General features: G+C 22.8%; 1 pseudogene; it reads right to left on the reverse strand.

Moving 5' to 3' along the window:
- Positions 1–3,032: 3,032 nt before the first annotated feature.
- Positions 3,033–4,878, reverse strand: LOC131176659 (elicitor-responsive protein 3-like; annotated as a pseudogene).
- Between the last annotated feature and the right edge of the window lie 5,879 nt (positions 4,879–10,757).

Raw genomic sequence — 10,757 nt, forward strand, 5'->3', positions numbered from 1 at the left:
GTATCAGTCTATAAGAGAGGTTAATTTTGTGAGATTTTCTTCATTATTTAGACAGTTTTTATTTGTGCGGTACTCCAATGAAGGGCTTATTTTTTTAGCATTTTTAACAAAAAAAAAAAGTATATCTATACATACGTAGAATAAAGTCACTCAGATAGTTGATAATTACAAGAAGCTGTGGAATTTATTTAATTATCAAATCCTTGTTTGGAAATTTTAATAACTCCTGAGCAATGTGGGGTCACGACTATCGATTACTAATACACTTTTTATTAACAAATTTAATCAAAATATTAATTTACCAAATATAAATCATAAGACTCTATTTAATTATATTTAAAAATAATCTTTCTTTCTTTTTGCTTTTTCATTATTTATAATGTAAGATTCAAGCAGAAAATGATACACAACTTACACGATTTTTTCATGATTACACAAAAAATTATTATTTTTTAATATAACCATTATACATATAATAAATATTTTTATTTTTAATCATGATAAAATTCACACATAATATTTATTGTAATTAATAATAAAAACATTTTTAAGCAAATGCTATTTTATATTGAAAGTTTAATAATAAAATATTATTTTTGAAAATAAAAAAAAATAAAAATATATAGATAAAAATTATTTAATGTTAAAATTATTATTTTTAATAATAAAATTTATTTTATTAAGTATGAAAAATTGATTTTTGGCTCCATTTGTTTCACGGAAAATATTTTTTCTAATCAAAGAGAAAATTAAGTTATATTTAAAGAAAATGACTTTTATTTTTAAAAAGAGAAAGTTATTTTTTATTTTTTAAATTTTGATAATTTTATTAAAATGTAGACATACTTTTATTTATATATATATATATATATAATAAATATATATATCATTAATTTAATATTATAATAAAATAATAAAAAATATTTTCATGATAAAAAATATTTTTCATATAAAAATTATTTTTCTTGAAACAAACATAACTTTTGAATAAATCGTTCAAAAGGTTCTTTGCTATATGAAAATTGGTATCACATAAACTCAATTTAATTTAATCGTTCAAAAGTGACTTTAAATTTTTTATATACTGATATGATAAAATCTAAATAGTCTAGAAAGACATAGGGGATAGGAAAAAGCAAGAAAATGAAAGTGGGAACAGTTGGAAGACATAAAATAAATAAATAAATTACTATTAGGTTTATAATTGGCTAAGATCAATTATTTAGTTATTTCTTTAAAATTCAATTAAAATAATTTTATCTATTTAGCCTTATATATTTATACTGTTTAATTTCCATAGTTTTAATTATTTATATTATTTAATCACTTAATTTTAACTGTCTTTATGATTTAGATTAAAATATTTTTATTAATTTTTTTTATTAAAAATATAATAAAAAAAATTAAAGAGTTTTATTTTACAAAATACATTGACATTTTAATTCAATTTTAAAAAAGTAGTGATTAAATAATTAAATTTAATAAAATATGAGAATCTAATGGGGAATATTTCAAGAAAAACTGTTGAGCTACGAAGCATGGAGAATTTGTTTTTTAAAGTCTCTTTGAATTAGAAAGATAAAAATTAAAATACATTTTATAAATATAAATTAATTATTATAATGATAATAAATTAGCAAAATTGATATATTTAAAAAAAATAATAATATATTAAAATTTCTCTAAAATTAAAATAACTAAGACTTTTTTATCAGGATGCCACAAAATTTAAAATATATTTTTCTTTTTTTTTTTTGAAGAAAAAGATTTTACGGTTTGTCATTATTTGCAAGACCCACACACGTATAGTCATTATCAGAATTGAAATATAATAATAACTTTTGAGGAAAATTTATTTTAATTTAATCAATCATGAATTTGAAATATAATTATATAAAATTTATTTATTTTTTATATAAATCTCATGATATTTATTATTTATTAAATTCATGATAAATTAAGTATGTATAAAAATTTTCTAGCTAAAATGTTTGCAAAATCTCAAAACCAGAGGGAGGATTACTTCCAGCAACAAGTTGACACTTCTCAAACCCTGAGGGAAAGTTACTTTCAGCAACCAGTTGACGCTTCTCAGACCCTGAAGGATGGTAGTTTGGCACTTCCTGATTTTGGCTTACCCAGCTTTTTTCAAACTGATATATCAGTTCACTTTGATGCTCCGGAGAAGCAACTTGCTTCCCAGACACAAGTACTTTGAATAGTCCTTCCTTCGTGCCGTCAGGAAGTGTGAGCTTACCAAGTTGCAGTAGCGTTGGTTCTCAACAACCGCCACACTTGAAGGAGAATAAGGGACTGCGTGGGAGGGTGAACTCCTAGAGTCAAGGTAATTGTTACCAGTTTAGGTATTATAATTATCTGTGATAATACGCAGCCTTTTTCAACAATAACCTTTGTGGTTGTATTTTAGCTTTTGTAATATGATATTGACTATAATTTGAACCGTTGTAAAATAGTCTTTCAACTTTGGTAGTTTGTTCAGAAGATGTAGGGGCGACAACTGTGCGAAAGTTTTCCCAAATGCAATATGTTCATGTTGTACTTTCTTCCATTTTCACGGCAATGAATAGAAAACGAAGTTCTTTTTTTTTTTTTTTTTTTTTTTTTTGGCTTTTCTTAAAGTGAAGCATCAAGGATCCAAACGATTTATTTTCCCCATGTGTGTAATGAACAGAGGATTCATGATTTTGCAGGAAGCATTTGACCATAATTTTCTTAATCTATTAGTCTTGTAGTTTATATAGTTTTGTATTGTTTAGTATTTTTACACACATTTGTACAGTCTTCATGAAAATGGAGGACTCCTATGCCTTTGTCTCGCTTAAGTTTTCCATATTGTTCAATATAGCCAGCAGCAAGGCTTGCACTGAAAACGATTTCGTAGACCATATTATTTTGAAGGGAAAACATGGCATGGGAACGAAAAATAAAATTATTTTATTATTTTAGAGTTTTTATAATTAAAATATGATTTAAATTTTTTAACACTTTCTGATTAAAATTGTTGAGACATATAAAAAAAAAAAACAATTACTATTATTAATGCCAAACACAAATCCAAATCAATCAACACCAAAAGGTTCTTAAAACACATCGGTATTATTTGCAACATCAAAACAAGTTCTCACAACACATCGACGTTAAAAACAGAGTCTCTTTGCCATCTCCAAACCAAAAGCAGTCCTTGCCATTTCCACACCAAGATGCTAGTTAATATTATAACCGAAAATCGTATCCATCCACCTGACGTTGTCCATCTCTACCTGGAAACCACGGTTTTCACAATACTAGAATGAGGAATAAGAAACAACACTATTATCATTACGGCCTGGAAAACTAGAAAATCTATATTTATCTATCGATTCAATGTTTGTCCACGAAGACATAAACTAAGAAGAAGTGACTTAACATGATTTGCTAACTTGGAGTAAAGTAATCGACAACTGAATCATCTTCAATAATCCTACACTCTTCCCCTTTTCCTTATGCTTAGGTAGAAACACAGTAATTACCTCTGGGGTGAAGGTGAGGCCCACTGTAATCTCTCCCTTGTATTCTTGTTCTTTGACAACTTTGTACGCCGTAGATGGGAGGTTTCCTTCCAAAACAATGGCTCAAGGGGAATGCTGAATGGATCACAGAACCAGTAATCAATATTTTATATTTTCAGTGTTGCATAGAAAATTCAACCGAATTTATGAAGATTCTAATTTGTTACATATAGATGGGGAACTTGCACTCACGTTGCTTCTCCAACAAAATCATCTGCAGCACCAACATCACTGTCCATGATTTTCAATGTGAGTTCTGTGTCACCATCTGATACCTCAAATGAGAATTTCTCATTCCATTCTGGTTCACTCCCTTTCCCTGTAGGATTTTATATTTGTCAATATTGCACAAAATTGTATAACTTTTCTTTTGCACAACAGAAATTTTAAGTAGAAGGGTATGATCTCCATCTTGGGTACAAACGCTCCACTTGACTGCAAGGCCAATTGCATACATATTGAAGGCATAGTTTTGCCAATAATCTCTTGTGCTTACCACACCAAAGCAAGTATTAACATATTACTTGATCTTTTCTAATCTAATCTGATAAGTAAAAATTAGAAATGCAGCTAAGAATTCAGAGCGATTAGAGACATAAATACCTGAAGCAACACTGCTTTTCTGCTCCTGGTACGGCAAGCGAGGACGACATAAGGGTCCACGCCATCTGCTCACATAAGAATTTTAACTCGTCAAAAATCAATCCAGAATTATTATTATTAGGGGAAAACACCTAAACAACATTCCACTGGTAGGCCAAAGCGATTGATTCAGCTACAAGGAAAATGGTCGATGTAAAGAAAATTACAGATCAAGAACAACACACAAAAAGGTAGAACAAATAAAAGAGAGAGAGGCTTATGAATATCTATTAACATCACTCATTATGGACATAATGATCTCATTATTGAAAACCCACATCTCAATTTTATAATCAACAAACAAATAAACAACGAAAAATTTTTTCGAGATATATTTGAACTTACTGAGAAAATCAGTGTTTTCAAGACCCTTAGCACCAACAAGTAGGACTTCAACAGTTCCTAGAGGCATTTTTGGACCAGAATTGAATCCAAAAGCGAAAAAGAAAAGACTTAAAACTCAACAGGAATTTAGATTGAAATGAGTTCTTGGATCTCTGCCCTTTGGGTATCTGTGCATCTTATAGGGAGAGTGAATGATTAACGAGGAAGGCTAATAATGTTTTTAAAAATTAAGTTTAGAGTTAAATAAGTAATTATAATTTTTGATAAGATCGAATAAATTTATATTTAATAAAATATAATTTTTTTAATAATAAAATATTATTTTTTAAATTAAAAAAATTTAAAATATATAGATAAAAATTATTTAATGTTAAAATTATTATTTTTAATAAAAAATTATTATTTTATTAAGTATAAATTTGGTTAGACTTAATTAGGAAAGTATAAGGGCTTATGTGATGAAAAATTGATTTTAAGCTTAATGAGACATTTTTTTTTCAATATTTGTTTGTAGGAAAATTTATAAAAAAAAATTATTTTATATTTCGACTCACTTTTATTTAAAATTTGATAAATAAAAAGCTTAATTGCAGTCGAATTCACACTAATTTCTTTGATCAAGTGCATAATATATTTAAATTTATAATAAATTATTTTTTGAGAGATAATAATTTTTTCTGCTTTAAATCAATTCTCTGTTCACTCTGACAATAAAAAATAGAATAAAAAAAATCTAAATTTCATTTCATAGAGTATTTTTTTTTATCATCATAGATAACTCATCATTTTTTAGGGAACTATCCGCTAGCATGACCGCATATATGTCTTTTACCTTCTATTTTTTTTTTAGAAGAATAACTCCTCAATATTCATCACTAGTATCAGTCTATAAGAGAGGTGAATTTTGTGAGATTTTCTTCATTATTTAGACAGCTATTATTTGTGCAGTACTCCAATGAAGAGCTTATCTTTTCAGCATTTTTAACGAAATGAAAGTGTATTTATACATACGTGGAATAAAATCTCTCAAATAGTTGATAATTACAAGAAGCTGTTGAATTTATTTAATAGTAAAATCATTATCTGGAAATTTTAACAACTCCTGAGCAATGTGGGATCACAACTATCGATTACTAATACACATTTTATTAATAAATTTAACCAAAATATTAATTTATCAAATATAAATCATAAGACTCTATTTAATTCTATTTAAAAATAATCTTACTCTATTTAATTCTATTTAAAAATAATCTTTCTTTTTTTTTTGCTTTTTCACTAATTATAATGTAAGATTCAAGCAGAAAATGATACCCACCTTGCACGATTTTTTCATGATTACACAAAAAATTATTTTTTTTTAATATAAACATTATACATATAATAAATATTTTTTGTTTTTAATCATGATAAAATTCACACACAATATTTATTATAATTAATAATAAAAATATTTTTAAACAAATGCTATTTTATATTGAAAGTTTAAAGATTTGTTTGGCAATACTATTAAAATTGTTGTTTTGAAAAGAATTTTTTTAAAAAATGTTAATTAAAAATTAATTTAAAATTAAATTTAATAAATTTTAATTATTAAAATACTAAAATAGTAAAATATTTTTTTAAATTATTTTTTTAACAATATTTAAAATAATATTTTTTCCTTAAAAAATAGCTTTAGTCTTAAAATTTTAATGCAAAATAAGTGCGATAGATATTTATTAGCAATACAATTACTTTTTATTTTTAGAACATTAAAAATATTTTATATTTCGACACACTTTTATTTAAAATTTGATAAATAAAAAGCTTAATTGCAGTTGAATTTACACTAATTTCTTAGATCAGGTGCATAATATATTTAAATTTATAATAAATTATTTTTTGAGAAATGATAAATTTTTTCTGCTTTAAATCAATTCTCTGTTCACTCTGACAATAAAAAATAAAATTAAAAAATCTAAATTTCATTTCATAGAGCAATGATTTTTATCATCATAGATAACTCATCATTTCTTAGGAAGTTTGCTAGCATGATCACATATATGTCTTTTTTCTTCTATTTTTTTTTTAGAATAATAGCTCCTCAATATTCATCACTAGTATCAGTCTATAAGAGAGGTGAATTTTGTGAGATTTTCTTCATTATTTAGACAAATTGCGCTTGTGCAAGACTCAATGAAGGGCTTATTTTTTCAGTATTTTTGACGAAAGAAAAGTATATTTATACATACGTGAAATAAAGTCTCTCAGATAGTTGATAATTACAAGAAGCTGTTGAATTTATTTGATAGTCAAATCCTTGTCTGAGAATTTTAATAACTCCTGAGCAATGCGAGGTCACGACTATCGATTACTAATACACATTTTATTAACAAATTTAACCAAAATATTAATTTATCAAATATAAATCATAAGACTCTATTTAATTTTATTTAAAAATAATTTTTCTTTTTTTTTCTTTTTTCACTATTTATAATGGAAGATTCAAGAAGAAAATGATACCCACTTTGCACGATTTTTTCATGATTACACAAAAAATTATTTTTTTTTAATATAACCATTATACATATAATAAATATTTTTTATTTTTAATCATGATAAAATTCACACATAATATTTATTATAATTAATAATAAAAATATTTTAAGTAAATGCTATTTTATATTGAAAGTTTAAAGATTTGTTTGGCAATACTATTAAAATTGTTGTTTTAAAAAGTATTTTTTTAAATATTAATTAAAAATTAATTTAAAAATAAATTTAATAAATTTTAATTATTAAAATTCTAAAATAGTAAAATATTTTTTAAAATTATTTTTTTAACAATATTTAAAATAATATTTTTTCCTTAAAAAATAGCTTTAGTCTTAAAATTTTAATGCAAAATAAGTGCGATAGATATTTATTAGCAATACAATTACTTTTTATTTTTAGAACATTAAAAATATTTTATATTTCGACACACTTTTATTTAAAATTTGATAAATAAAAAGCTTAATTGCAGTTGAATTTACACTAATTTCTTAGATCAGGTGCATAATATATTTAAATTTATAATAAATTATTTTTTGAGAAATGATAAATTTTTTCTGCTTTAAATCAATTCTCTGTTCACTCTGACAATAAAAAATAAAATTAAAAAATCTAAATTTCATTTCATAGAGCAATGATTTTTATCATCATAGATAACTCATCATTTCTTAGGAAGTCTGCTAGCATGATCACATATATGTCTTTTTTCTTCTATTTTTTTTTTAGAATAATAGCTCCTCAATATTCATCACTAGTATCAGTCTATAAGAGAGGTGAATTTTGTGAGATTTTCTTCATTATTTTGACAAATTGCCGCTTTGTGCAGTACTCCAATGAAGGGCTTATTTTTTCAGTATTTTTGACGAAAGAAAAGTATATTTATACATACGTGAAATAAAGTCTCTCAGATAGTTGATAATTACAAGAAGCTGTTGAATTTATTTGATAGTCAAATCCTTGTCTGAGAATTTTAATAACTCCTGAGCAATGCGAGGTCACGACTATCGATTACTAATACACCTTTTATTAACAAATTTAACCAAAATATTAATTTATCAAATATAAATCATAAGACTATTTAATTTTATTTAAAAATAATTTTTCTTTTTTTTTCTTTTTTCACTATTTATAATGGAAGATTCAAGAAGAAAATGATACCCACCTTGCACGATTTTTTCATGATTACACAAAAAATTATTTTTTTTTTAATATAACCATTATACATATAATAAATATTTTTTATTTTTAATCATGATAAAATTCACACATAATATTTATTATAATTAATAATAAAAATATTTTAAGTAAATGCTATTTTATATTGAAAGTTTAAAGATTTGTTTGGCAATACTATTAAAATTGTTGTTTTAAAAAGTATTTTTTTAAATATTAATTAAAAATTAATTTAAAAATAAATTTAATAAATTTTAATTATTAAAATTCTAAAATAGTAAAATATTTTTTAAAATTATTTTTTTAACAATATTTAAAATAATATTTTTTCCTTAAAAAATAGCTTTAGTCTTAAAATTTTAATGCAAAATAAGTGCGATAGATGTTTATTAGCAATTCAATTACTTTTTATTTTTAGAACTTTAAAATTATTTTATATTTTGACTCACTTTTATTTAAAATTTGATAAATAAAAAGCTTAACTACAGTTGAATTTACATTAATTTCTTAGATCATATGCATAATATATTTAATTTTATAATAAATTATTTTTTAAGAGATGATAAATTTTTTTCTGCTTTAAATCAATTCTCTATTCACTCTGACAATAAAAAATAGAATCAAAAAATCTAAATTTCATTTCATAGAGCACTGTTTTTTATCATCATAGATAACTCATCATTTCTTAGAAAATTACCCGTTAGCATGATCACATATATGTCTTTTCTTCTTCTATTTTTTTTGAGAAGAATAACTTCTCGATATTCATCACTAGTATCAGTCTATAAGAGAGGTTAATTTTGTGAGTTTTTCTTCATTATTTAGACAGATTTTATTTGTGCGGTACTCCAATGAAGGGCTTATTTTTTTAGCATTTTTAACAAAAAAAAAAAGTATATCTATACATACGTAGAATAAAGTCACTCAGATAGTTGATAATTACAAGAATTTGTGGAATTTATTTAATTATCAAATCCTTTTTTGGAAATTTTAATAACTCCGAGCAATGTGGGGTCACGACTATCGACATTACTAATACACTTTTATTAACAAATTTAATCAAAATATTAATTTACCAAATATAAATCATAAGACTCTATTTAATTATATTTAAAAATAATCTTTCTTTCTTTTGCTTTTTCATTATTTATAATGTAAGATTCAAGCAAAATGATACACTACTTACACGATTTTTTCATGATTACACAAAAAATTATTATTTTTTAATATAACCATTATACATATAATAAATATTTTTATTTTTAATCATGATAAAATTCACACATAATATTTATTGTAATTAATAATAAAAACATTTTTAAGCAAATGCTATTTTATATTGAAAGTTTAATAATAAAATATTATTTTTGAAAATAAAAAAAAATAAAAATATATAGATAAAAATTATTTAATGTTAAAATTATTATTTTTAATAATAAAATTTATTTTATTAAGTATGAAAAATTGATTTTTGGCTCCATTTGTTTCACGGAAAATATTTTTTCTAATCAAAGAGAAAATTAAGTTATATTTAAAGAAAATGACTTTTATTTTTAAAAAGAGAAAGTTATTTTTTATTTTTTAAATTTTGATAATTTTATTAAAATGTAGACATACTTTTATTTATATATATATATATATATATAATAAATATATATATCATTAATTTAATATTATAATAAAATAATAAAAAATATTTTCATGATAAAAAATATTTTTCATATAAAAATTATTTTTCTTGAAACAAACATAACTTTTGAATAAATCGTTCAAAAGGTTCTTTGCTATATGAAAATTGGTATCACATAAACTCAATTTAATTTAATCGTTCAAAAGTGACTTTAAATTTTTTATATACTGATATGATAAAATCTAAATAGTCTAGAAAGACATAGGGATAGGAAAAGCAAGAAAATGAAAGTGGGAACAGTTGGAAGACATAAAATAAATAAATAAATTACTATTAGGTTTATAATTGGCTAAGATCAATTATTTAGTTATTTCTTTAAAATTCAATTAAAATAATTTTATCTATTTAGCCTTATATATTTATACTGTTTAATTTCCATAGTTTTAATTATTTATATTATTTAATCACTTAATTTTAACTGTCTTTATGATTTAGATTAAAATAAATTGATTAATTTTTTTTATTAAAAATATAATAAAAAAAATTAAAGAGTTTTATTTTACAAAATACATTGACATTTTAATTCAATTTTAAAAAAGTAGTGATTAAATAATTAAATTTAATAAAATATGAGAATCTAATGGGGAATATTTCAAGAAAAACTGTTGAGCTACGAAGCATGGAGAATTTGTTTTTTAAAGTCTCTTTGAATTAGAAAGATAAAAATTAAAATACATTTTATAAATATAAATTAATTATTATAATGATAATAAATTAGCAAAATTGATATATTTAAAAAAAATAATAATATATTAAAATTTCTCTAAAATTAAAATAACTAAGACTTTTTTATCAGGATGCCA

This window comes from Hevea brasiliensis, unplaced genomic scaffold, assembly GCF_030052815.1.
Source record: "Hevea brasiliensis isolate MT/VB/25A 57/8 unplaced genomic scaffold, ASM3005281v1 Scaf212, whole genome shotgun sequence".
NCBI lineage: Eukaryota > Viridiplantae > Streptophyta > Magnoliopsida > Malpighiales > Euphorbiaceae > Hevea > Hevea brasiliensis.